Raw genomic sequence first — 27,779 nt, forward strand, 5'->3', positions numbered from 1 at the left:
CAACTGAGGTGTGGGCTATTGAGAAAGTTCAGTGTTGCTGGCCAGCCCTATGCTTGCTGGCCCCTGTGCTCTGGTGGCTTTCAGAAGTTGAGAATAAGTGATTTGTGGAAGCCTTAAGTGAGAAACATTTCTTTTGATCTGAACAGCGTATTTCAATTTGATATTGGGGTTTTTATCTTTTCAAAAAGAAATGAAGTGAAAATTGAAATGCTAGGTCAACTTGAACTGGGCAAAATGAGATGCTCAGTTTGCATATTGCTGAATTTTAAATATTCAGTTTCCTGTGTCTTTTCTCAAATTAAACACATTTGTACTGTTTTGCTGTTGATGAAACTCTTTTTTTTCCTCCAAACATTTGTTGAATAATATTTCTTGGTTCTGATCTTGACAACTGTTGGGGCAGTAACTTCCCAATGTTATCTGTGAAAAAGTTACTATACTGGAAGCTGTGCTGAGTCCTTAGCAAAAGCAGTCACACTGACAAAGTAGTAACAAAAATAGTATTCTGAATGAAGTCTACAATTATATTAAAATCTGAAATATGATTTTAAATGAGTAGTGGATATTTTTGTATATAATCAATTTTAAGTCTTGCATAAGCAAAAGACCTGGTGTGCTGAGGTTCACCCCATGCTATTTTGTGATAGATTAATCAGCCTACCAATAGCTTGGACCAAGGAAAGTAGATTAATGAAAGAAAGATACATTTATGATTTTGTGCTTTCCTGTTCCTGGAGCTTGGAGTTGTGAATGTTAATTAAGTTGTTCAGTGAGAGATGGTTTTATTAAGAGAAGTTACCCTTGAACAGGAAGCTTCTTTCACTCTCTTCCCATGACACTGACAGCTTGTTTATGTATTCTGCAGTAAATCACAGTCTTGCCCATTCTGAAAATGGCAGCAAGATTTGCTGCACTGGATACTCTGGTTTACTGGAATCTACCGATTTAAAGCATTTTATTGACTTGCACAGTTTTTTACTCCTCTTGCTTGTTGAAAAATAAGTTCTCTTGGATTGCTTTTTTCTAACATAGCATTACGGGTGTTTGCTTCAAATGCTTTTTGAAACATTATAAATTTCATATTAAAAATCCCGTGTTTTTATTTCTGGTGGGCTGCATCTGTTCTCTGGTATGATTTTGGAAGTGTGTGTGTAGGTCTGTTCTTCTTCAGTTGGAAACAATATATTGTTTTTATGCCTCACTGCCATTGAATCAAGTGAGCAAATGCTGTTTTATTGTAATAGGCTTTAAGTTATCCATATAAACTAGGTATATTGTGGTGACATGAAGAAGAAATGGTGTAGATGGGTCTCATCTGTTTCTGCATATTACTGGCGTTTTCTATGGAGATGATAGTGATAAAAATACCTGGCCTTTAACATAGAATCATAGAATGGCCTGGGTTGGAAGGGATCTTAAGGATCATCTAATTCCAACCCTCCTGCCATAGGCAGGGATGCCACCCACTAGATTAGGTTGCTCAGGGCCTCATCTAACTGGGTCTTCGACACCTCCAGGAATAGGGCAACCACAAACTCTCTGGGCCACCTGTTCCAGTGCCTCACCACCCTCTGAGTGAAAAATTTCCTTCTAACCTCTAATCTAAATCTCCCGTCTTTTAGTTTAAAACCATTCCCCCTTGTCCTATCATTATCTACCTGAGGAAAGAGTCCTTCTACCTCCTTTTTATAAGACCACTTTAAGTATCTTTAACAGCTGTGATAGCCATTTAAAGAAATACATTATTATTTCTCAATGTTTTCCTTGGGGCCACATGGGACACTGAAAACTCCGTAAAATCTAGCAGTCGTTCAAAGAGTAAGTTTCTTTGTTTGTTTTATAGTTGCATTTGAGCTTGGATGCTCCATTTTGGGTTGAAAATTTTTACAACTTCCTCCAAGTATTTGCTAATGATCTAATGATACACGAAAGCTTAAAAAAAAGTGTTCAAATGAGAATGCAAATACTTTTTTTTTAACTGTTCTTGTAACTCAATGTCCTCTAGCAAAATGAAGAAACTTCCTTTGGGCTTGAGAATTACTTTTCCAATTTTGTTCTGGGGACATCTATTCAAGAAATAGGATGGAAAGCTATGTGGCCACTAAGCATGTGTCAGTGGCATGTTCTGCCAAAATGTGTTGCAAGCTATATGCAAACATTTTCCTCTTTATGCACCAAACTAGCCTGACAGGTGTTCTTCCTCCACGAAAGAAACCCAGCTCCAGATTTTACTGTGGACTTGTGCAGTTCTGCATGATGTTTGACTATTGGACTGTGCCTTTAACCCTTTCTCAGTCCTCATTTTGTGATAAAATTCAAAGAACTTCTCTTACCTTTGGCTCCTCTAAGCAAAGAGTCACTAAAACATTACTTGGAAAAGACAAGCCTTTACTTACCACAGAAACATTTGTATTTTGAAAATAAGTTACTTTGCATTTTCATCCTATGAAAAAATTGATGTTATGTAGAAATATATTGTTTAGGAAATAAAAACAACCTTAGAATTTAAATGTTTCTTAATCTGTACTTTATATGTTAATCTGATTTACAGTATGGATAGGGAAAAGAAAGTAGGAAAACCTAATGGTTTGGAAGGATCATCTCACAAGCCCCTTTTAGTACTTTCTGGAGGAGCATTCAGTTTTGAATACAATGCCCTTTCAGAACAAGCCTTTCTGCAGTATGTTGGCTGTGAACATGCAAGCATATATAGCAATCTTTCCAATGTAGCATATTTAAAGATTGTGCCTAAAGCATAGACAGATGTGGAGTTCTGCAAAATCTAAATTTCAAGGAAAAATAAACAGCAGCTCCCTTCTGCTCTTCCTTCCTCCCCTCCCCCATCCAAGAAAGGTAACTCAACTGCAGAAATTTCCTGCAATGGTTAGAGCAAAAATTGTTCAAATTGTTTGCTATCACTGAAATTGATGCCTTGAGATTTTTGTTGCTGGAGTTTACCTGTCAGGTTCAAGATGGTGTATTTGACCCCATAATAATACCAATAATGCAGCAAGCTTCACAGTGGCGAGGTGGCAATCTCAAAGGGCAGGCTCCTGGCCTGTCATCCAGGACCACGGTGTGTGTTTGAAAAAGACCTGAATAGAAGCTTTTAGGCAGCCAATTGGTAATATAGTCACTCTTGGAAAGAAAGTGCTGTTACTGCAATCTAACCTACTGACCCTCTTTTCTACCACCTCCTTTTTGGTGAACTAAATTAGCATTCAAGAAAGAAACATTAATATTTTGTTGTGGCACTTGGACTTTCCAAGTATTGTGCAGGGTCTTGCATGTTCAGAGGTCAGTAAATAAATGTTACCGCTATTCAGATGATGGACAAAATAGACACGTCTGCTAGCTGAAAACATGAAATCTGGGTCAGTAGGCAGTCAAGATAGGTCTGTAGTGGAATTGTTTTCAGGCACGTTCAGGGGAAGTGCCCTCTTCAGATGTTGCTGTTCTAAAGTATATCACTGGTGGTTATCTTACCTAGCATGACATAATTTTAAGAGAAACATTATGAAAAATATGAATTGAGTTTAGGTCATAGTCACGTATCACCATTTACAGATTAGGTAGCAGATGTTCAGCACAGTGGATACTACTGGGCGTAAGGACCTCAGTAAGATCTGGACCCTCCTGATTTTGTTTGATGCTAATATATTAATATATACTGCTCTGAAGCATTCCCTGCTTTGGAGTCCACTCTGTCCTCTACATGCTGAGGACAGCCCATTGTCCTTCTGTGACCTTGACTTGCTTGCTTGTTGTCTTGCTGCAGCTATCTTCAGGGCAATACTTGGACGTCTCCAAATGCATTTGGAAATTGGTTTTAAGTAACCCTGAATGGATGTTGCTATAATTGTATTAACTCAGCAGGCACAAAACACTCTGATGCTAGTCTCTTCTTTCCTGAGGTCCTTATTTGTCAAGTGCTAAAAGGCAGGACAGGAATTAGCTCTCAGCGTTAAGCAGTACTCTTTTGTTTGAACTACAGTCAATAGCATCTATGTTCCCAGAACTGTGAAGGAAAATGTTTAGTTTCAGGTGCCTTGAAATGCAGAAACATTTGTTTCAAGTTCCTAAGAGGGCTGTTGGCCAAGTTCAGCAGCAGGTAATCTATGTGCCGGTGGGTATTACCTGCATCAGAGAGCATTTCTTTGCTCTGCAGGACAAGTCAACAGATGACTAGAAGAGTACTGAGTCAATCCAGCAAAACAAAAGCAGAGTGAATCTGTGTCAGATGACTGATACTCACACAGGTCTTGACTCAGAACCCATTAACTCAATGGAAAGCTTTCAATTGCATTCATTTTGGCTTTAGATAAGTCCTGTAGAGAGATAACTACTGCACTCTTGCCACAGGAAGCTCTATTGATAATAATACTAAACAGGATAATTCTTTAGTACTGTCAGAAAATGCTGTATTAACATGGATAAGGTAGATTTTCAATGCATCCCTGGACAGCTGATAAGTATTTAATTGCTGTTTTGGAAAAGGGGTAGTTGAGGTAAGGAGAAGTGGAGCATCTAACCCAAATTCATGGTGGCACAAATGTGACACTGGTAGCTTTGAAGATTCTAGTAAATGGAGTCTGAAAAATGAGGTGTGGGAAAAACACAGACATACCAACAAGGATCAGTATTTTCACTGGAAACAATAGCGATTCTTCGAAGCGCAATGTGCATAGGCCTTGAGTAGTAACCATGTGACCTTCGTGTTGTAAATCTTCTTCTTGTTCTTTCTATGAAGTTCTGTAACATCTTCTGTTACTTAGGAATTGAATTATTCCCCTGTCCTCTACTTTTTAAATGCTGTGTTACATTCTGTTGTTCCTGACTTCACCTTCATTTAGTAATTTAACTGCAACATTTTTTACATTCCTTCCTTTAAAAAATGCCATTGGGGAACTGCATATTATTTGCTTCTAAGTGCTTTCAATCTGGGAAAAAATGTGTTCAAAATGTAATATTTAGAGTGATTTAAATTCCTCACTGGTAAATAGTTTAATTAAACATCTTTGTGCTTTCTTGTGCTCGAGGCATGGATGTGTTGCTAATTTGTCCAGAATAGTTGGTAATCCTTTCAAGTCCTTCTGACACATTGATTTTCTCTAACTTTATTAATAGTAAAATTAATTAAACAGCTGACCACAAGTCATGCTGATAGTTGTATTTCTGGACTTAGGGATAATTAGCATTTTTACATGATTTTTTAGGTGCAGCCTTTGGTGCTGTTGCATATGATATAATTTAGTATTTCAAATTGCATGTGCATGCTCAGTGGCTTAAAAATCGTGATTTTGATTTAATACTCATTCAAGACTGATAAATGAAGCTGTCTATCTAAAGAACAAGTAAGGGTAATTTTTTCCACGTCACCCAGTCAGTATTTGTCCTGAGCTCCTTTACGGAGGATTTCTTCTTGATTCAACAGGACTAAATCAATTTCTGTGGTCTGTGAGACTTGATCTCTATCCTAAACCTAGCAATTACTACAAATGGTTCATGAGGTGAGAGCTGGAATGGAGAGCCACCACACCAATGTGTTAGTGGGAACATGCCCTCTTCAAAACATGCAGAGGATGCTGGATCAGTGTCAGTGGCTGGAAGCAAAAAGCTCTCATGTTTTAGTCATCCACTTCCACAGTAGATGTAACTTGATTTTGGGAAAGATGTTATTCAATCAAATTCTGATCTTTTTGGACCTCTAACAGCCAGGACTCGTCATCTTATCTGATACATTCCCTCAACACCATATCCTGTTTATAGAAACCATTCGGTTGCATTCCCTTACCAAATAATGGAAAAAACTGAATCATGGAAAGGACATCTGGTTCACCACCCTGCCTCGAGGCAGGATCCATGGTACCTAAAACATCCTTAGTCTCACCCGTTCTTAGAGGAAAAAAAAAACCACACACAAAACAAAACAGGGAATTCCTTAACATCTTTCCCTCTTCGCTGTACTGAGCCATTTGGAAAGGCTTGCTTAATGGCTAACTTAAATCTCCCTTGCTACAAGTTAAGCCTGTCACCTTTTGTCATATTCTCAGTGAACATGAAGAATGCTTTGACCTTTCTATTTGCAGTCCTTGTTAATATTTAAAACCTCTTTTCATGAATGTGCTTTACTCTTCCCGTCTTTAACCTAAAATAACCTATCTTTAGGTTTATGGCCAAGCAGTGCAGAAGTATTCCAAGTTTTTATCCTAACTTCATGTTTTCCCCTCGGAAAGATCTGGGCCTGTGCTCTGCCCCTACCCCCCTCTCTCCACAGCATCCTTTTGGTGTCTTAAAGAAGCTTTTTTTTTTTTTGGCATTTAGCTGCAAGATGGTGTGTGTGTGTGTGTGTAAGGGAAGAAGCTCTAAAGCATGATCCCAAGTAAGATGCATGGTGTGTATATGGTCAGCAATTCAGATGGGCACATGTGGCCTAACCCACCAATACCAATTAAAAGATTCCCAGGCTGTGTTCATATCTACTGCCAAAGGCTGGTTAGCTAGGCACAACACTGACCATGCTGGATGGGAGTTCTCTATTTTCCTTGCTATATCCTTTTTTTCTGCTTAAACAGATTGTTCAAGTAGATGAAGATGAAATTTTACGTGGATGACTAATGGCTAGACAGAGATTCTGTACAGTGTTTCTTGTGCCGCATGAATGGGTTATATGGCTGGTCTATTTGCAGTAGCAATGACTAACATACTACTGGCAGGAAATCTTACAGAAAAAAAGGCTCGAGTGCTCTTCCAGTATGCTTACGTATATGTTGTGTGTGGCATCTGTGGTCTGGTGTGACCAAAATCTGTGTAGTGTATGGCACTTACATACACATCTCTTCCAGAGAAATCCCACGCTGAGGAAGCGGAGCCCTTCCTTGGTGGAGCGTGGGAGTGCCAAATTCCTACCACTTTTATTTAAGAAAGATTTAAGAAATGATGGAAATGATCAGGGATGCCATTGCTAGAGCCCTAGAAGGACCAGGGACTTGCAGTATATTAACTTGGATTTGACAGATGTGTGACTTGGGGATTTCCTCCTGAAAGGTGGTGTGCCATGGTAGATGAGACCAGTCTGCCAATGAACAACTGGCATATCCGTGAAATGTGCAGCACGTAGCAGATCTACTATTGTATCTTGTATTTGCTGCTTGGATTTAAGATTTGCAGAATAAGGCCTTTATTTCTGAAACAAAGGAATTATATGCAGCTTGTTAAGTTTAACAGAATTTTTTCTGTAAAATACATGCTGCTTATGTCTGATATTTTTTTTTGTCAGTGACAAATATGTATGACAAAAGTTTTTCCAAGTCTTGTTTTTTCCTTTTTACTCTAAATATGTGTTTTACACTCAGAAATATTTCATTAATATTTCTCACTTCAGTATGGTATCATTTTTGTACCTGTGCTGAATATTTCATAGATGTGTGGATATTGATTGGGAAAACTTAATATTTTATTAACAGTTATTGATTTTTGAATATCAATTACTGTATGCAAGTGATCAAAGAATTGCCTTCTGAGTAATCTTAGATACTGAAAAGACCTTAGGACCCTGGTTCAATGATGGCTGCGTTCTTTGTTTGAAGTGTCTGGGGTGGTGTAAGCCCTGTTTAGGCATGTGTTGTAAATTATCCAACTCTTGCTTTGCTAGTTCTGTGGATTCCCAGATAACTTAATAATAATAAAAATTCAGCAGAAACGTGTTTATGGAGGGGTGGTGGATGGGGCAGATTTTCTCTTGCTCTGAAGGTGTGCAATGTGGTCTGTCCTTTGGGGTGGTTTGGTACTGTTTTTGGAACATCTTTATGTTCTGTCCATCAACAAGAATATTGATATGGGTAATTAGTATTGGTAATATTTGGAGGTGAATGCTAGTACGTCTGATAACCTCGATAACTTAAATGAATTTCTGTGTTTGTAAACTTGAATGAATAACCATAAATCTGGTAGTGTTGCCTTTCTGAACGGTTGATAAAATAATTTTAAAGACTGTGGAGAAGCTGCCACTGGCAAGCAGACTTTCTTGGTCCTTAAGACATGCAGCCTTTGGGAATAGCACAGAGGGGAGTGGGAAAGAGATGCTTTGATGTCTCACTTTGTAGTTAATATTTTAATTCTTTCTACTGTAGGCTTTTTGTCTCATAGTATGAAAATATGCCAGTTCAGTTACATGATTGCTTGCAGTAATTGCTTAAATTGGGGATCCGTAACTGTTTTAGGAATAACTTTCATCGTTCACTGTCAGAGAAGCGGGACAGAGCTAGACAAACGAATGACCCAGCATCGCTAATCATTCGATTAGTTTATTGCCAGTGCGTGGAATGTTTTCTTTTCACAGTTAACAAATGAAGTTCATTTTTAGAAAATATCATTTAGGTGTTTTGGGGAAGGCTTTCCTGCCATGGCAGATGATAGCAGAAAGGGCTCTGAAGCAAAGCATAAGGGTGAAACAGAAAAAGAGCTTAATGACCTGTAAGAGTAAAATTTTTTTTCTTATTTATTTACGGTGAAGAAAAGTTTCCAAGCTACAAAACATTTTCAGGATCGTAGGGATTTGATTTAGTTTCCTTTGCGCGTCTCATAATGGAAGGTCCTATTTTGAAAAAAATAATGTACGTAAGCTTTCATAATGTTGAACTATCAAATAATGTTTGTCCTTTTTGCTAGTTTTTGGCTTGCATTTTTTTTCCTTTTCTTCTAAAATAGCACAGATGTTTTCATTGGTATGTGGAATATCTGGCATAGCAAATTCTTCTTCAAGCAGCAAATTAAGAATGTACATATTTATGCACATATGCAGTCCACAAAGGGGCGAAGGAATCCACTGAGTTTTTGGAGCCTTGCTTTCAGATGGATTCCTTGGTATCTATCCAGTCCTGAGCTGCATCCCATATTTTACTTAGGCCATAAATGTGGCTTTGAAATAAAGCAAAGACGTTCAAACTGTAATCACTTTCCAGCACAACATAAAATGTCACTGTCTTGTGACACTGTCTAGCATGAGCTAGCAGTATCTACTCAGTACAGAGCTAAATAAATGTTCTGCCCTTTTACCTCACTTTGTACATGCTTTTAAGAATTACACAAATACTATAATGCATTATGCAAAGTCATAGAAACACAGAATCATAGAATGGCTCGGGTTGGAAGGGGCCTTAAAGACCACCTGGTTCCACTCCCCCCGGCCATAGGCAGGGATGCCACCCACTAGACCAGGTTGCACAGGCCCCATCCAGCCTGGCCTTGAACACCTCCGGGGATGGGGCAACCACAGCTTCTCTGGGCAACCTGTTCCAGTGCCTCACCACCCTCTGAGTGAAGAATTTCCTCTTAACATCTAATCCAAATCTCTTGTCTTTTAGTTTAAAACCATTCCCCCTTGCCCTGTCATTATCTGCCCAGGTAAAAAGTTGCTCTATTTTTTTTATAAACCCTCTCTAAGTACCAAAAAGCTGCAATGAGGTCTCTGCGGAGCCTTCTCTTCTTCAGGCTGAACAGCCCCAGCTTTCTCAGTTTTCAATTATAAGTGATGAATGGAAAAGGTAAGCAGTGGTCTTGTATGGTTTTACAGTGTCCAGATGCGTTTCTCAATGGTAATGGGGAAAGAAAGAAGATAGACTCCATCCGATCTTGCTATACTTCATACATCCTTCTCTTCTGAGTAGGCCCTTTTACTCATTGCCTTGCTGCATCTTCAGTACTCTCTCCAGTTTTGGGACCAAGAGCTTGCACATGCAGAGATCTTCAGTTGAAATGTCTTAAAGGTTTTCTGTGACCTAGTGGAGCAGATTTTATATATGAGCATGCATGAGCCCCACTCTGTGAGGGGCTGCACACTGCCAGCTCCCAAGGCACGAGCAGGCTAACAGGATATGTCAGATCATTGTCAACAGTGCAGGAAACTTCAAGTTTTTCAGACCATGACAAAATCCTGGAGCTGATTATATGATCTGAGCATGGACCAGAGTGTGCCTCTTGAGGAAGAGTGCACTGTGATATGGATGGCACCCTTCATTACTAGTAAGGAAGGCCTCCAGCTTGAGGTTCAGTCTTAGGCATGAGGGTTATTTCTTTCTCTCTAGGAACAAGGGTAGCCTAACGCATTGAAAGCATATTCATTTCCCTGTTTCTCTGCCTGGCATGCTAAAATCACAACTATCTTTTGATCACTTCACACTTAGGAAATGAGGCTTATTTTAGTTCCTGGTGAAGATTAAAAATCCACAGTCCAAGTGACTCTTCTCTGCCCTGATCTGGGCTCTGTAACTGTTGTAAGCTGACGTAAAATTTCTATGGCATCTGATGATGAAGGCTTCTCTGTATTTTTGTGTGTTGCTGCTGTTAGACTTGAACCACTGACTGGGCTTACTAAAATGAAAAAGCTGCAGATGAAAATAACAACAGTTACATTCTTAGCTGATGTTTAATGTGTGACAGTAACAGAAATCGTACATCTTGCAGAATTGTTTGCTTAGGGCACTGGTGAGAGTGAAATGTATAAACATACATACGTCTTTCATGGCTGATGCTTTCAGAAGACACTGAAAGGACCTTTTTTTTAAGGGCAACTGAGCAGTGTTCCAACTGGTATTGCTAAAATGGATGACCAGTTCTCAGTGATTGAGTACCCACAGCTGAATGTTATTGATGATACTTGTAAAGGCAGCAATGGGTTTCTTTATTGCACAGAGATTGAAGAAGTTGTGTAAAAAGTCAGCTGGAAAGACTTAATCCAAGGCATTAATTGAATTGGAAATGTAACTTTTTTTAAACGGAACTTTAGAAACAAAAAGCGATAATGAGATAGGAGAATTTAATGCTCCTTTAATATTCTGATATGTAATCTATGTAGACTCCTTTTCCAAGGAGCCAGCTTTTTTGCATATGTTTTATAAACAAATAGTCAAATAAGCATTTTTGACTTGGAATGAACTCAATGCAAAAATAAGTAGGGATTTTTTTTCTTACATGTGTTTTTATATATATATATATATATGTATGTATGTATATATATATATAAATAAATGTTATGGCTAAATATTCAGGTAGTAATCAACACTGAGGTTGCTAAAAGTGAGGTTAGCTAGCAATCTGAAAAATCCAGAAGCTGGGTTTATAGCTTGTAGAAATGAAATTATATGTTTATTCAGGTCTCCTGTCAAACTGGACTTAGAATAAGTCTCTCTTTAAGTCACTGCTGCTTTTGATTTGGTGCTCTGAGATTGTTGATTTATTAAAAATCATCTATGCCATTAGACTGCCTGTCAGGATCCATAAATTGGATTGGGAACCAAGGGCAGTTATTACTCTATGTGGATTTTGGTTTTGTGTTGGAGAAAAGAGGCTAATGAATTCACTGACAAAATGATTTCTTACTTCTTTAGAAATATGAAGCCCTCACCTGATATTTTTTCAGAAGTCCTTAGAGGTATTTGTTTTTCTTATGTTATTTCAGTGGGTTAACTGCCTTTATGGTCCAAATTGCTGTTCCAATGGAAAGTTTAGTGTTCTTAACATGGTTAGAGATGTTGAGATTAAAACAAATTAGTGAAGTACAGTGAACTTGAGAAACTAATGCTGCATGAAGGTTAAGTGCTTATTGTGCTTGGTGTATGAGTACATTCAGACAGCTCTTGAAGGATGTTAACAGATCAATTTTGAATCCTGTGCTGTAGATTGTCCCAGTTATATAGGTTTTCCAGCAACAGATGGTTTAAGAATAAATCACTATTAAAATGAAAAAGCTTTTATTCTTGTCTTATTAGCATAGTGCAGCTCTTAACAGTTCATGATCTGCGTACTAAATAAACGCAATATGCAGATATGTCTCATGGAAACTGAGGACAAGACTTAACTACTTATCAGAAAGATTTTGTAAGGTGCTGAGCTGCTGATTGCTACTGGATTGTTTCTGCAGGCCTGTGTTGGCTCTCCAGTCAGAAATAATACTTCTCAAGCTGGATCTGAGCCTGCAAATTATTAAGCATCTGCTGCAAAATTTTTAATTTCTTCCCTTTGTGCACATTAATGTGGGTACTGGGTTGTCAGCAAATCTCCAGAAGGACTCTGTACTATATATATTTTGGACTTTGTTTTGAACTTTTCTGTCTCTCCTTTCTATGTGCTGCATGGGAATAGAAAGCAAGTTTAAGTAGCGACTGAGGACTTCCACTCTGTAAACATCTGGACCTAGAACTGTTAGTGTTTTAGTCTTTTAATGTCTCATTTTTTTCCTCAACCAAAAAAAAAAAAAAGGCAAAAAAAGCCCCAAGAAACAAAACAAAACAAAATCTGTGACAATGTTTAATAAAGCAACAAACTTTGTAATAGATTTCTACTGTGTGAAATTCCATGAGGATAAGTTTCTTTAATGACTACTGCTTATGTTTCTCCTTGTCTGACAGCTCTACAGGCACCATAATTCTGTGCAAGAAAGGTCTTCTGACCTTCTCTTTTCCTCTGTATTTTCTGAAAACATCACTTTGGGTGATTGTCTCTGAACCTTTTTAAAAAATATTCTTTAATTAAGTCTTCGCTGAGGAACATAAAGCTACAGTCACTTATTTGAGCAATTCCTAGCTTATGAAATTTACACAGGTGGTGGTGTTCACCATATTTTTATTCATCATTATTATTATGAAATCCTAGTATTGGATGTAGTTTTTTTTAGAGATACCAGATTTGCCATTTAAGCAATGTTAGTCTGCTGTCTGTGACAGATTTTTCACTCTCTGATTACATCACAATTCAATGCAATGTTACTTTTTAGAAACAAACATTGTCAGGATAGGAGATGACGTACTACTGGAAGAATAACCTCAAACTATTCCTCTTGTAGATTGTCCACTTGTATGGCACAGAGTAGTTTGAAATGATACAGCAGTACTGAATTAGTACAGCCCTGTACAGGCTAACTTACACTACTTGTCAAAATTGTTCTGGAAGTTCTTTAAGACCAGCATTACAGAGACTAAAACTAAAAGTCCTCTCCACTATTATGAGAAATTTAATAAGTTCTACCCAATGACTTGCTTTCCCTAAAATGAAAGACTATCATTTTTGTTCATTGAGTACGTTAAATCTTTATATAGGGCAGCAGAACACATCAGCATTTCTAGTGCTAAGAAATCAGAAAATTCCTTTTACTCAGTGCTTCCTGACAAAGAACATGCAGATCTGATCTTTGAAGTCCATGCTATCCTTTTGCCCTCAATGGTGTCTATACTTGCATGATTCATAGGTAACCACACACCTGCCCTTTCTGTTTTCGCTAAGAATCAGCAGAAAGTAGGGTATGGAATACACTTTCAGGTTTTCCTCTAGTGTAGCACCTCCTTGAGTCAATTCAAGTAGTTCTATACTACTGCATGTGGTGATATGGCTAACCTCAGATGAAGGCAAGAAGGCCAGCTGGACAGAGTTCCTTCTTCCCTCATCCAAACTGAATGTAAAGTTGATCTGTCAGTCCAACTCATGAAGAGCAAATAATGAAAGTAGTGTAAACTGGAATGTCTCCTACTGCATAAATTAATCCCAGATATTATGCTACCCAAGAATTCTTCAAATAAGTGTAAATTTTTTTTTTTAAATAGAAACTGGCACCTTGCACTCCTATTGATCTAGTATTTATTCTCTGACAGCAATTGTGGTTGCCTCAGAGAAAATATAGGCCTCCATGCAAGCTGAACATCGAAGGAGTCTCTTTCCTTTGTTCCATCTAATGGTCATTTTGTGCCTTGAAACATAACGATCAATAGTTTCATAATTAAATTGTTGCTGATGAAACTACTCATGTTATTCATGTGCATAAAAGAGCTTCTATTCTGAGTATCATTGGGTTCAATATCATCTGAAATCTTTAGATGTCAGTTAGACATGTTCTGTAAAATGATTATTTCTCTGTCCACTCTGATATTTTGCCTTTAATTTCATCAAGCAAGAGAGCCTTATATGTATATTTATATATATTAAAAATGTTTACATACATATATATAAATATCGGGGAAAATATTTTTCTGTATTCTGTTGCTCATTTAACATACCTTTGTTATAGCTTCTGTTCATGTTCCCCTAAGTACTGAATAATAATAATCTTTTAAATCTTTTTATTCGTTTCTTTAAAGAAAACAAATGGGACCTTCCAAGGAAGAAAGTTAAGTAGATACATGAATATTATAGTGATCTCAGAAAAATAATCATTTTTATCACTTTCATGCTTCACCAAGAAGAGGATAATTGCTGCTATCTGTTTAAATCCTACAGATGCTATTTGTTGGTATAATTTCAATTGGCCACAATACCTTATTTTCAATGTACTTGCATTTTTAACTCAAATATAAAAATATGATTACTTAACGTGATAAAAGTAAAATTGTTTCTGGAAAGGCAGGCAGGTTATTATGGAATATCTAATCTAATTAGATTAGGTGAACTTGATGTGACTTAAACCATCAGTTAGATGCAACAAAGTCAGAGGAAAATAACATCCAGAGTATTTAACAACAGCAGCAGCAGTAATAATTATAGTCCTAGAATATTTCCACTTGAATCCTTCAAGATTCTTCAAAACAAAAGTGCATTGCACATCTTAGTATTTTTGTGAATCAGTTATCTTAATCTTATCAGTTACGTTAGAATGAAGCACAAATTATACGTAAAGTCTTATTCCAGCGATTTTTTTTTTGCTCCTATCAATTTTTTTTTCTTTTTAAATTTTTGGTCTGTAACTGTTCAAATGCTAACCCTTAAACTGCCTGTAACTGTAGTGGGAGGGTAGGAGAGTTTACCCTTAGTGAAATAAGAATTTCAGGTATTGTAAAATGATGATGTCTACATTTTTTCTGTGGTTTCCTGTGAAATTGTGAGTCAATGCAGACAGTGTTGCTCCTGATTCTCCTCTGCTTTTTATATGCTATATTATCTTTCTTTTACAGTAACTGAAAAGCATATGAAAGACTTCTTAAGAATTCCAGTGGTTCATGTAGAGATATATTCCTGTATGTTTAGGTATTTTCAGTCACCAAAGTAAGCGCTTTTATTTTACAATAGAGAAAATATTGTTACATATTCTAATCTAGTTCATCTCAGTTCATTTTCATTTGAGTTTATTCTTTTTGAAGCTCGATATTACCTGTGGTTTTTTTGTACTAAATTGTATTTGCTACTCATTATACTCACTCATTAGCTCATTTTTAGAATATAAAGTTATTTGTAGTCTATTATATTGATTCCATGGCTTAGTCCTCCTGTATATTTTTTTATTAGCAAATGGATAATAATCCATATCTTATTCCTCTGCTTCCTCATCTTTCTGTGTACACCTGATTGAAATTTGAGTTACAAGGTTTTCTCCATTGTATGTATTGTTCAGAACGATCCTATTTTCATTTCTTTTTCCTGTGGTGCTGCTTATCATCTTTTAATATTGTTATGTTCCTATGTCTGGCCCAATGGTTATCATACCGGCATTGATCCAGAGGTGTGGTGATCCCTTCCAGCCTAGACAGAAACTGAGAAAAGCCCATCCCAAAATGAGGTGGTAATCCTACTGCAGTTAATGATCTTTTGATAGCTATATGGTTATTATACAACTTACATTGTGCCTTCTCAAGCAAGAAATGGCCCTCAGTGAGCATCACAGAATAACTGTTTCTTTTTGAAAGGGTTTTTGAAAACCTTACAAAACCACATCGTGGGCTGTAATAATGCCAAGTATTTCAAAGGGAATAACCTGGAAATAGGAATCTTCACCAGGAATTGTTCAGAAAGAGAATGGAAAATAGGACCATAAGCCAAAAATCATTACTGCTCTTTGTGTTAGAAACAAAAGATTGAATGTGGGGTGCAAAATGAACCATTGGTTCACCCATTGTGAAGATACCACTTCCCCAAAAATGCTCGGGCTAGTGAATTTTTAGAGAAACGCTGAAGTTAGAAAATGCCTTGCGTAGCTGACTCTTCCTTGCAGGATGCCACATCTTAAGCCACCATTTGTCCATGTTCAACTCAAATTTTAAGATGCGTTTCTCCTTTATTGTGCCATAGCTATTCACTCAAGTTCTTTGAAAAGGAAAGGAGGCATCTTCTGATGCTTGTTTTCTCCTTATATTCCCTCATTGCTATTCCCCTTGGCAAAGACCTGCTGAGCTGTATTGGGCTATTTCCAAAAGCCCCCACCTTGACCCGCGTCTTGTTGGAAGTAAGAATTTAACACTGGGCTGCGTTGTCATTCAGGTCTCTTGTATGGTTAACGCAACTGAACTTTTCCTCCTACTTTGAATGTCTGCTTTTGTAAGCTCTATGGAAACACAGCAGGTTTGCCAATGTTGGTAGCATCACTGGTGACAGGACTAGTTGACATCATTCATCTTTCCCAGTAGGGGTGCTTACAATGCCAAACATTTGTTAATTAGAAAAGTTGTTTCTCGTTGAAAACTATCATTTTTCTCTCATTACAGGAGAGTTAAAAGAATTAATACTGTTTATGTATATTTTTTTCAGCTGAATTCCTGGTTGGACCTTATCTTGTCTCTTGTTAAATATTTGAAACACATTTTTATCCTATTAATTTTCTAAACTGCACGTGAATCCAGTGAGGTGTACCCCACAAGATGAATCCCTTGGGTTATAGTGGCATAAGGTATTCCATTAAAATTAAATTTGTGGTTCCAGCTGATTGTTTTGTTACACTAATTTGTTTCACCTGTCATCTTTGCAGAGTGGTCACCTAGGATGAAGGGTCAAATTAGTATCAAAAGAAATCCTTTCTGTTCCTTCCAAATTAAACTATTAATATTTAACTATTCAAATCACTATTAATTTTTAACATCGTAATTCAGTGATCTTTACCTGTAGCATTGTCAGCGTTATTCGCAGAGATGCTGCTGCTTTCACTGTAAAATGGAGATTAGATGGAGGGCTCCTATCTGACATCCAATCTGTGTGTATGGGAGCTTGTGGAAGGAGATTTGCTCTAGGGAATTCATCACCGTGATGCCGCAGGCCCTGTCTGTGTGCTCAGGTTTTCTAAGGAGTGGTTAAAATCAAAAGTTCCATTGCCTTTTGTGGGAGAGAGTTGCTTAATTTCTGTAATGCTGATTTAGTGCTGATACCAGCACTTGTACAACATTCTTTGGAAAGACATACACCTCTTCTCTGCAACAGTATTCACTGTTCTCAGACATCTGTCACCTGTGTCACAGAAGTGACACATAAGACACTGATCACTAATGATAATAATTGGGTTTGAGCCCCTTTAGATGGAAAATATTAAAGGACTGCGATTATAGTTTTTATCAAAACTATGTTCCAGCTGTAATTATATTGCTTCCTTTCATTCCCCCTCCTGTAGGACACTGTGATGAAGGGGAGGCTCCAGAGGAACTGGAGAACATTTTTTTTCTTCTCTGTATAGGGGTGTTCATCTAGGAAATCGGCAATGAAGACAGCAAACATCTTTGTAAGGGTTAGAAATGGTATCTAGAGCAGGATTATTATTTGCTGTGTAAAGTATGTCTTCATTCAAATCATAAAAGCATTTTATTATTGTTTATTTTGATACAGAAAGTCTCTGAAGCCAATGTCTGAGTATATCCCTCCTGACACCTTCCCCCCAATAATTTTACTGTGATTGTCTGTCTAGTGCTTAACCTGGGATAAGTTTACATCTATCACTTTCCCAGTGGGCTTTTGTCAGGCTTGTTTCAGCCATTCCTTGTACGTGATTACCAGCAACCCTTTAAAATTGTCTCTTGATTACTTGCTATCTTTTGTATATATGAGCTATCCCTGAAAGGTCAGTAGTGTTCCAGTATATGAAGTGTTCACCTGTTACCTAACACTGACATATGTCAGGTTTCTTCTAGATTCTTACCTTTTTGTTCAAGTGGTTCAAATATTCCAGAGCCGGTCTCTTCTCAGTTCTTGTTTTTACAGTGTAAATTGTAAACAATTTCAATATATTAGGTTAATTTTGTACTGACATAGCATTTTTCTAAGCATTGCTTTACAGAAGAGGTAACACAAGTATCTTAGTCACCAAATCATGCAGACAGTTAATGAGAGAGGGGTGGAATTAGGATTGTGCCATATGTGCTTGCCGCTGGATTGTGATTTCTCAAACTCTAGGCATGTTCTTTAGGAAGATCTGTGCTCCATTTATCTAACAGCAACATTGCTCCTTTCTCTGTGCTGGAGTGCTCTCTATAATCCTACTCTTCTTCTCTGAAATATATGTTGTAATTAGATTCTAAGCAACACAATAGCATGTAATACGCATAGGTACTGGTGTTTTGTGGAGGTTGTTTTCCTTTGTTTTCCATATTTTTTTTTAAATCCATTTTAGGATGATCGTATTGTGGAATTTATTCTTTATTCTGGATGACTTGCAACCATTTTCTCACTTTCCCTTAATGAAGTACCATCCTATTTATAGGAATATGTTTTCATTGACATTATTAGAATGTGGATACTGTTTGGGGTGAAGAGGTTATCAAATAAAAGTTCTAAGCCCTCCCTCCCTCCCGATGTTCAGCATTAATGCCAAGGCTTCTTTATGGTTGTTTACATTTTATTTTGGGGACTGGAAGTAAGAAGTCCGTGTGGAGGATTGCTTGTTCTGCTCTCCTGTGGGGAATGTGTAAGCAAGGACTTGAGCTAGGTGTTGGGAAAAGGCTCAGGTTGGACAGCTTGCATCAGAGCCAGTAGGCATTGCACAACTGAGGACTGGCCTCAGGACTTCTGGGTAAAACCAGTGAACAGCCCACTAGAGGGAAGCGTTTGTTAAAGAAAATGTGGGGCACAGAGGGTCAGGTCAAAGGATAGATGGTACAGTATAGGGGAAATAACGTAAAATAGAGAGGATTTGAAATACTAGATGCTCAGGGCATGTGCTTTCAGGCAGTCCTGAAGAGTAAAGGGGCATCATTCAGACAGAAAAAGGAATTTAAGGTATAAGTGTAGGCCTTTGATACATGCTGAACTTCGAATTTTTCCATAGCATGGAGCAAAAGAAGTTCCTGTGTTGGTATTTCACCATGATATTAGAGGGAAAATTTCTTTCTGACACAGGTTTTGACTCAAATTAAAATACTCTTTTTTGTTGCTTTTTAAAAACAGCAATGAACGGAAAAGTACAGGATTGTCAGAAAATACATGCTTCTTCAGCCAACTTGCTCTGTAGACCTAGCAACATTATGGAAGAGATAGATGTTTGCTTTCCTGAAAAACAAAACAAAACACTGAGAAAAAATAAATAAATTAGATTTTCCTTGTGATATTATTCTGTAGTATAAAAACTATAAAAACATGGAAAATATGGATAATACTAAAAAAAAAAAAAAAAAAACAACCAAAAAAGCAAATAAACAAAAAGGGTATGCCTTTATTCTGATTTATTATTTATTTATTTGGGTGTCCTTGATGCTTATTTAAAATCTCTAGCTATACAGATGTTGATGTTGCTTTTTGTTGGAAGGAAGAGGCAGTTTCCAGGTTCACCATTGCTTGATTCTCATCTTCTCTCTTTTGTTCGACTTTGTCTCACATTTTCTAACCCCAATCATGAAGTTTTATGCTTCCTTCATTGTTTGTGGTCATTTAATCTCACTTCCTAGGTCTTCTTGGATGCATATTTGTATGGACTGGTTTTGTTAGTATTAGGTACTCAAGCTGAGCATGGAATTTCATTGTGCCTTCTATAAACTGATTTTTGAAGATGTTCCTTGCATGGTGTTTTGCTTCTCTTCCTAATTACTTCATGGTTTGCCAAAAGCTGTGTGCAGTATCCTACTACCTGCAGCAGAGAGGCCTTGGGTAATTCTTAGTGAGTCAGCTGCTGGTTAATGCTGAAAAGGGAGCCAGAAAAAACGTATGTGACTTAGTATCCTCGAGACCCTTGCTTTGAATCTCTGGTGTGTTTCTGCAGTGCTTACCATGGTGTTTGATGATGTGAGGTTACTGCCTCTATCCTCCCTAAAATTCTGTGCTAAATTTTCGTGGAGGAGACACCTTTCTTATATCATCAGCTCTCTGCATAATCCTGTACTTAAATTCCTGATTTACTTGTATAATAATACATACCATTTGCTGTCACTTTGCTGTGACTGCTAGTGACTTTTTCATACGTTTGGAGTAGAAGTCTCTTAGAGAAGAATTCCCTCTTTGAATAAACCTCAATCAATCTTTTTTTTTTTTCATTTAGTCTAATAGAGATGTTTGCATGTCTAAGTAATTTTTATTAAATTATTTTTTTTACTGAAGTGTTGAAAGTGCAAAATAAAGTTGTACTGTCATTATCCTGTAGTTAGTTGTGAAAGCCTGAGCAATGGACAGCATGTGCATTCTGTTTGATCTATCTTTTGTCTCAGCAGTGGCATCTTCACACTGCATAGTGTTTTGCTGTTAGAAGAAGGCATAGGTGCAGCCAAAGAAGCTCAGGTTGTGATCTTGTCAGATCTCATAAGACAAGTATGGTCTAGCATGATCACTATTATTGTAGAATATCTCCAGGGAAAAACATAAGTGCCTTAGGAAATGATGATTCACTAGTTGCTGTTTCTGCTTACAAATCCGAATTGATTCTCTTTGTTGAGAATAAATGTAATGCTGAAGTTGCACTCTTCAAGGGGTAAAATTATTTGATCACTTCCTTCCATTTACTAATTCTGTGGTATTTTTGTGAGGCCAAAGGAGTAAACTGAAGACTAATACTGAAGAGTGACATAAATAGGATTACTACTATTTTTTTTTCTTTCAAGTACTGAGAACCTATTTGTCCTAGTTAAACACATTGACGCAAGTTAGGTTTTTAGTAACTTCGATGCCTGAATACTGTTTTTACACATGCATTTTTAATAATCTTAGTCCACACTCCCTGAGTTAGTTGGGTGTGCTGCAGCTAGATCCGTGTTCTATTTACTTCAGTAAGAAACAACATTCCATCCCTAATTTGTCAAAATTTGAAAATGTACTGGTCTCTGTCACTTTTGCAGAATTTGTTTGATTAGAAACTTGTACATGAAATACAAAGGTGCTAAGTCTATGGGGGCACCTAACAGTTTGACTCTAACTTTTTAAATGGAAAGTTGAGAAAAGTAAGTCTGAGTCTCTGTAACTTTCATATCCCCTGTAATACATGCTCCAACACTGCAAGCCTTTTTATTGCATCTCTAATAGGTGTAAAGAAATAATAGGCGTCCTGTCCTCAGTATACTTGAACTCTGCTACAAAACCTTAACTGTGATGTTCTGTTCTTGTATGAGCAGATTGACACTTCTGTCATACTTGCAGTTACATTTATGAACAGTTCCACATTAATATATTGCAATTGCTCTAATACACTTTTGTGCAAGTTTGAAATGGGCATTGTATTGCATTTTGTAATTTTTTTAAATGTTGAAGTTAAAGCACATTTTCAAAGTGCTGAAATAAAAACTCTTTTGAACTCATTTTGCCAATATAAATTCATTAAGCTATGATGAAATGTTGACTAAAAATTGCATTCAAAGGTCAATCGGATATGTTATGTATTAGTGATATTGAGAGTTCTGCAAAACAAAGCTTGCAACTATTGTTGAACTGAAAATACCTGAAAGATACCAGCTTCATATAATATGTATCTTTCACAATTTTATGGATAAAAAGCATCCTTTCCTTTTAGATTGTTATATTGCTATATAAATAAATCAGTACTATATTGCTTTAGGGTTTCTTTTTTTTTTTTTTTGACACAAAAAGCAGGTATTTGCACTGTACTCAGCTTATAGTAAAACAGAGGCAAAATAAAACCGGATCTTAAGATCTAATGGTAACAGGCATCTCTTCTGCAAACTGTAAATTTGGCAGTGGCAACTTCTCGACAGTTTCAGGTTCTGGTGTTATGTGTTCTTTATTTTTCTAAGTGAATGTCCTATGATTTAGAGAAGCTGAGAACTTCACAGAATTGTTCTTTCCACTTCCTCTGTCAACATTAGTGATTCACGGCTCCAGTCTAGCTGGAACTGTATAGTTGGCTTTCTTTCTGCATGGTACATCATAATGAGTTCCAAGGCTTTAGTTGCTCTCTGTATGAAATTCTCTCATAATTGTGTCAAGAAAAGCAATAGCTACTCTGAGAAATTTGGAATAATGGTTTACAAAACCATTTAGTTAATGGTTTGCAAAAATACAAACCAATATACACAGATTGTGGGTCTGGTCCTGAGATGTTTGTCTTTATGGGTATAGCTCCCAAGTCCACAGATGTCAATTGTAAAAATCACGTTCACCATTTGGGATCTGGCTGGAGATCATTGAAGGTGTCAGCTACAAAAAAAGAGTTTGAGACTGGCATGTAGACCTGGTAACTGCAGAACTCTAGACATGCAGTGCATAAATTGATCATAAATCCAATACAGAGAAAGACCTTTAAGATGTTTTGGATCTCATAGTTGAGGGTATAGTTCTTTTCTCTACAACTCCACATCTCTATCACGTGTAGAGTATTATGTTTTTGATAGCTTTGTTATCAAAATAACCATTTCTATTTCCATTGTGACTTTGGCTTGATCATTAATATTCCTTAGTCTTCAAGAAAACGTGGTATATATTGCACCATGTTTCGTTACCAATGCTCTGTATGTTCCCTTCACCCTGTGCAAAAGTTTACATGAAGGATTCAGTCTATGCGGTAGTACTGGAAAGGGAGCTCCTATGCACTCTATTACCATTAAAGTTAGGAATTACTCCGAATCTTTAAGATTGAAACTAGGCAATCCCTACTACTTGGTTTAAGTTCTGAAAGATGTTCTGATCTCTGTGGAGTTCATCCTCAGTGCTGTGAAGCTGAAGACTCTGAGTCTTATGGATATACAGCACTTTGTTCAGCGAGAGCAGTTGCAAAAGAGTTCGTTCTTCTGGTAGTATGAAGTTGCAACATCTTTGAAGCCTAAAGATAACTAAAGAGCTTTAATTTTTTTTTTCCCTTCTATAGAGTGGGGTTTCTGCTGTAACGTAGTTTATTTATTTATTTATTTTTTATTTGCATCTCTAAATCTGTAATATGCAGTCCTCTCCAAAATCTTGTAATTAGTTTCTTCGCTAGATCTGATCTGAATTGAATTCGATTCCTGTCTCTGTGATTGGACTCAAAGTTTGGTGGCAAGCTTTAGCATTAAATATACACATCTCGGTGCACTTCACATATTAGGTTTCTGTATATTAAATCAAGGTTGTGTAAAAGGGTGGGAAAGTTCCTTATGAAAAGCATTGGTTTATGAGACGTTCTATATACTACAACTCTTTCTGGAAAAACTTGTCCTCTTCTTTTACAGTACATCTTTTTGTCATACTGGGTTCTTCTTACTTCTGTCTATGTATATAAGATAAAAGTGGAAATGGTGGGTTTCTAGGAATAAGGTTCATCAGAAAAGCCAACATATGGCAATGAACAGTGAAGTCTCTATATACTGGAACAGAACATAAACCTTCATGTTTATTTCTGCTTTCTGCTTCTTGCTGAGGGGAAAATAAGGAAGTCTGAATATCTCAGTGCAGGAGGCATGTGCTGTAAAGACATCACCCACTGGATGTTGAAATCATACAAATTGATGTACAGGTGTTGTTATTTCCCATGTTTGCACACTAACTTCTTTAGGATGAGACAGTAGTTTTAGTCCATATTCCCCTAGATATATCCTTATCATGTTAGCTATGATAAACATTAAGTGTATGAATCAGATTACATTGGTTTTGTTTATAATCTTTGAATACATGATTACGAAGATGATTTCATTGTGGAGTTAAAAATCTGAACTAAACCAACTAATAATTGAAGTTGATGAAGAGGAAATTGTCAGACCAATCTCAGTGATTCTCTCTGAATACCAGTTAGAGAACATGGATCTTATTATTTTGTTACACTGGTTTCTAAACAGTACTAGGTAGGCTGCTTTATTAGACTAAATTAGAACAAAACTGAATAAAAAGCATCAGCATGGCTTATATTAGTAGTTTCTTTTATAAACTTAATTGTAGATAGGCAATTGTGACCAAAATCTAACGAGGTGCCAGGAAACCAAAGGAAGTAATTTAGTTTATTACTCAAAAGTAAACATTCAAGAGGCATTATTCAGACAGGCAAATGCATGCACATTCAGAATTTTATATTCAAATTAAATCTCACTATTTCTTCCTAATTACCCAAGGGTAGCATATGTCTACTCTTTTAAAAGGCAGTCTAAATAATTTGGTGTTAAACACCAGAAGCTGTTCATCGTGTCTTAAATTACAATGGCATTTTAGTTTCTTACTAAAAGAACTGCAAATCTGATATCTCTGCAAGTAGTTTTGTATGTTTTACTGCTCGTAAGGATAAACTTGCAGTACATCCTTATGGTAAAGAAGATTTTGTTGTTGTTCTGAGTCCTGTGTCGCCTGTTTCTTTGTGGCAATGAACAGGGTGAGCTTGTATGACTGATGTTCAGAGTGGACATAGATCAGCCTTAGTTTGCTTCTACAATTCTCATGGGTAGGCAAAAATACAGATTTTTTTTAGAGTTGTCAGGATTCACAGGTAGCTATATAGTCTTTCACAGGTAGCACAATAGTCTTTCACCATCTTATCTGCAATGTAATTTATTGCACATACGTTGTTTGACATATGAATCATGTTTCTAATTGCCCTGGTTTTCTAGGGGAGGGTCTTCCTGTGTGTTCACAGTCAAGTTTCCTTTTATTCAGTCTATTTCAAAGCTATCCTTTTATTTCATCAGAACTTCTTATGAGCTGAAGTCCTTATTCCTCTAAGTCCCCAGTTCTTCTCAAATTCAAAATTTTTCATCTCTCATTTTTAAAGCCTTAATAATTAAATAGACATTTGAATCCTAATGCCATGCAACAAAGTGTTGCTTGCTCTTTTAAAAGTATTCGGAGAGATGGCTTTCTCCTTTCCAAGTTTTCAAAGGCCATTGCTTACGTGTTGCTTGGCAGCTAATTATTTTTACATTAGGACATATTCTATACAAATGGTCTCTGTATTAATAAACAGTGGCAGCATCTGATGACATTGCTGTTCTTGAACTGAGTTGTGTCTCTGTTGTATACCTCTGCCATACAGCAAAGTTTGTTGCATTTGCGCTTACATACCCCAGAAGCAGATTTTCATCTCTCAATTTAGAGATCAACTTAGATTTCTTTTCAATGTTGCAAAAGTAAGAATAAATAGAAATAGCATCTATGCACAATGTTTTCCAACGATGAATGTTTTTTTGTTAAAGAATGAAGGTCTGGGGAGCTAATGGAAGGAAATCACCACAATATAAAATGTTCCTATCTATCTCAGATGGTTTAAACTGGGACCTTTTCTTGTAACACGAAGTGAGAGTGGCTATGGTGAAGGACCACTCAATGGGATATGTCTTTAGTAATTGCATTCAAGTGTCTGTCCTTTTTAGAAGGACATTCTTATTAAAAAAAAAAAATCAAGTAAACACACTTTTTCTGAAAAGTAAATCCTGTATCAGATATACCTTTTTACCTTTTAGAAATTATATGTCGGAAAACCATTATGGACTTCTGAACTGTGCAAGGGAAAGCTATCCCCATGTTACAGTTACTTAGAACTCTTATCTAAAAGGCTCTTAGCTTTACCATGTGTATAAATTTTCAAACTGTGGTTCCAATTTTCTATTAGAATTTTTTCTATTTCTGTTTTCTGTACAAATTGAATAACAACCCAAATATTTGATTTTTTTTCCCAAGTATGTACAGGAAGAAAAAAAAAAAAAAAGCACAATCCAGGTAGATTCTACCTTCAGAGCCCATACAAATCCAGTAAGCCTATTGGTGTTGTTTCTTTCAGCAAGGGAAAGCAGAAACATCCTAGAAACTATGTTGTACCTCTGAAGAATGCATTTTTAAAAATGTATGCCCAGTACATAAGTAGAAGCTATCTTTCTCATGTAGAATTAATATAAAAAAATTATTGAAAATATTTCTTCAGTAAAAATGTGGATATTTATATTACCTAAAAAAAAAAAACAAACACACACTACAAGAGTACAGCAATATGCCATTTTTTATTACTGACCATTCTTCTGATGCTAATTGTCAGAGCTGCCTAGAACCTTTCACAAGTACTGTATTTCATGTACACACAAATGGAGAAAAATAGTGCTTACCTCTAACTGTTTAGTTATAAATTCATGCATTTGTGCATCTGTATTTATAAATGTATGGCAAATCGTTTTTTTTTATTTGTATGTGTTCTGAATTATTTTTATGTAGTGGTTTTTGACTTGCAAACAATTTTGCAGTATGGTTTGGATGGCTTCGTGCAGGACACAGTACCTCAGGCAGCAAAAATCTTTGCATGGTACTCCTCTCTCCCTAGTGTGTTTCCTGCTGCATTCTTGCAGCTCATTTTAACCCAGAACAGAGGTGTGTATATATATTTTTTTTAAACTAACACTAAACAAAAGTAGTTTCGTGATTCCTCAGTAAGATTGGGCTAGAAAAACGGGGATATGGAACATTTGACAGGAATACAGAATTGCTGACTTTTTTGTCCTTGTTGGACTATTCCTATTCATACTTCACACTGAAGTGATCAGCTGTCAACAGTGTTACATATTAATGGGCAGCAGCTGGAATGCATGCTTGTCTGAGGTACACCAAAGCACAAGCTTCTACAGCCTGCAGATGCTTTAACTTCACCAGCCTTAATAGTTACCTGTGTTTTGAAGAAAGTTGAAGGTTTGTTTAAAATTTAAACTAGTGGCGTCACAGCTGAGATGCATCATGATCGATTATTCTGGTGTTGGTTAAGGTGTAGCTAAGATAGCTATTAGTAGAGGTTTGACCTTTTATAGTGAATGCTTTATTTACAGATATGGAGTTCAGTTGTGTTTGTGGTCTCCTGCTACATGCTGTTGCCTTCTACTTATGTGCACAGTAAATGCTGGCTGCTGGTGTTGGGGGTGTTGGTGTCCTGTTTGCTTGGGCAGGGTCAGTCTGCTTTGAACATGCAACACCAGTACAGGGGGATGCAGAGTGGTCACAGCTCTCTGTGGCACTCTGGTAACTGGGCTTTTTTCAGTAGTTTCCTATTCAGTTACATTACTGAGACTTTCGCAGGAAGTGGTCTGTATTTTCCCATTGCACTCAAACTAGTTTCTCCTCTGGCATTTCAGGAAAAAGGAGGTACTGTGTGCACCCTAATGTCAACGTGCATACACACCAGCCTGGTATTTAGAATAAGGAGGTTTTCTGCAATTTGTAGGATGCATTGCTGCTTCATAATAAGATATGCAACTAACTGTCTACTTGAAACTATTTTCTGGTGGATTAACTTTGCTTTTTATGTAATTGTTATCTTTGTAAGACCATGTAAGATTGAAACAAATTCTGTCAGACAGCTCCTGGGTATTCAATTCATCAAGATAAACTTATTTTATTAGGTTGTCTGTGAACAAAGCAGAGATAACTACAATGCTTATCTTTAACAGCTGCGCATGCACCATCATGCAACAATACCAACGTATAAACATCAGTGTCCCCAGATCCATAGTGCTGTCAGAGTGGACTTGTGTTCGAGCTGATGCAATTTCATTTTTTTGAAGCAAGTAGTTAGCGTGTTTTTTTTTTTAACTGTCCAATGACAGCTTTTTCAAATACAAGTTTTCTGTAGAGATTTTGTTTTAAAAGTCTTCCTCAAAACTGACACCTTGGTTAATGTATGCATAGAGTGCACCCGCACTTGATACATGCCATAATTCTACAGTCATACAACAGAGGCAGCA

At 36.9% G+C, this 27,779-nt stretch overlaps 1 protein-coding gene across 4 annotated transcripts in view; it reads left to right on the forward strand.

The window, feature by feature from the left end:
• NELL1 (neural EGFL like 1) overlaps positions 1–27,779 on the forward strand; it is a 296,982-nt gene that overhangs the window by 145,633 nt on the left and 123,570 nt on the right. The gene's annotated exons all lie outside the window — the stretch shown is intronic.

Source organism: Cygnus olor, chromosome 5, assembly GCF_009769625.2.
Source record: "Cygnus olor isolate bCygOlo1 chromosome 5, bCygOlo1.pri.v2, whole genome shotgun sequence".
Lineage (NCBI taxonomy): Eukaryota > Metazoa > Chordata > Aves > Anseriformes > Anatidae > Cygnus > Cygnus olor.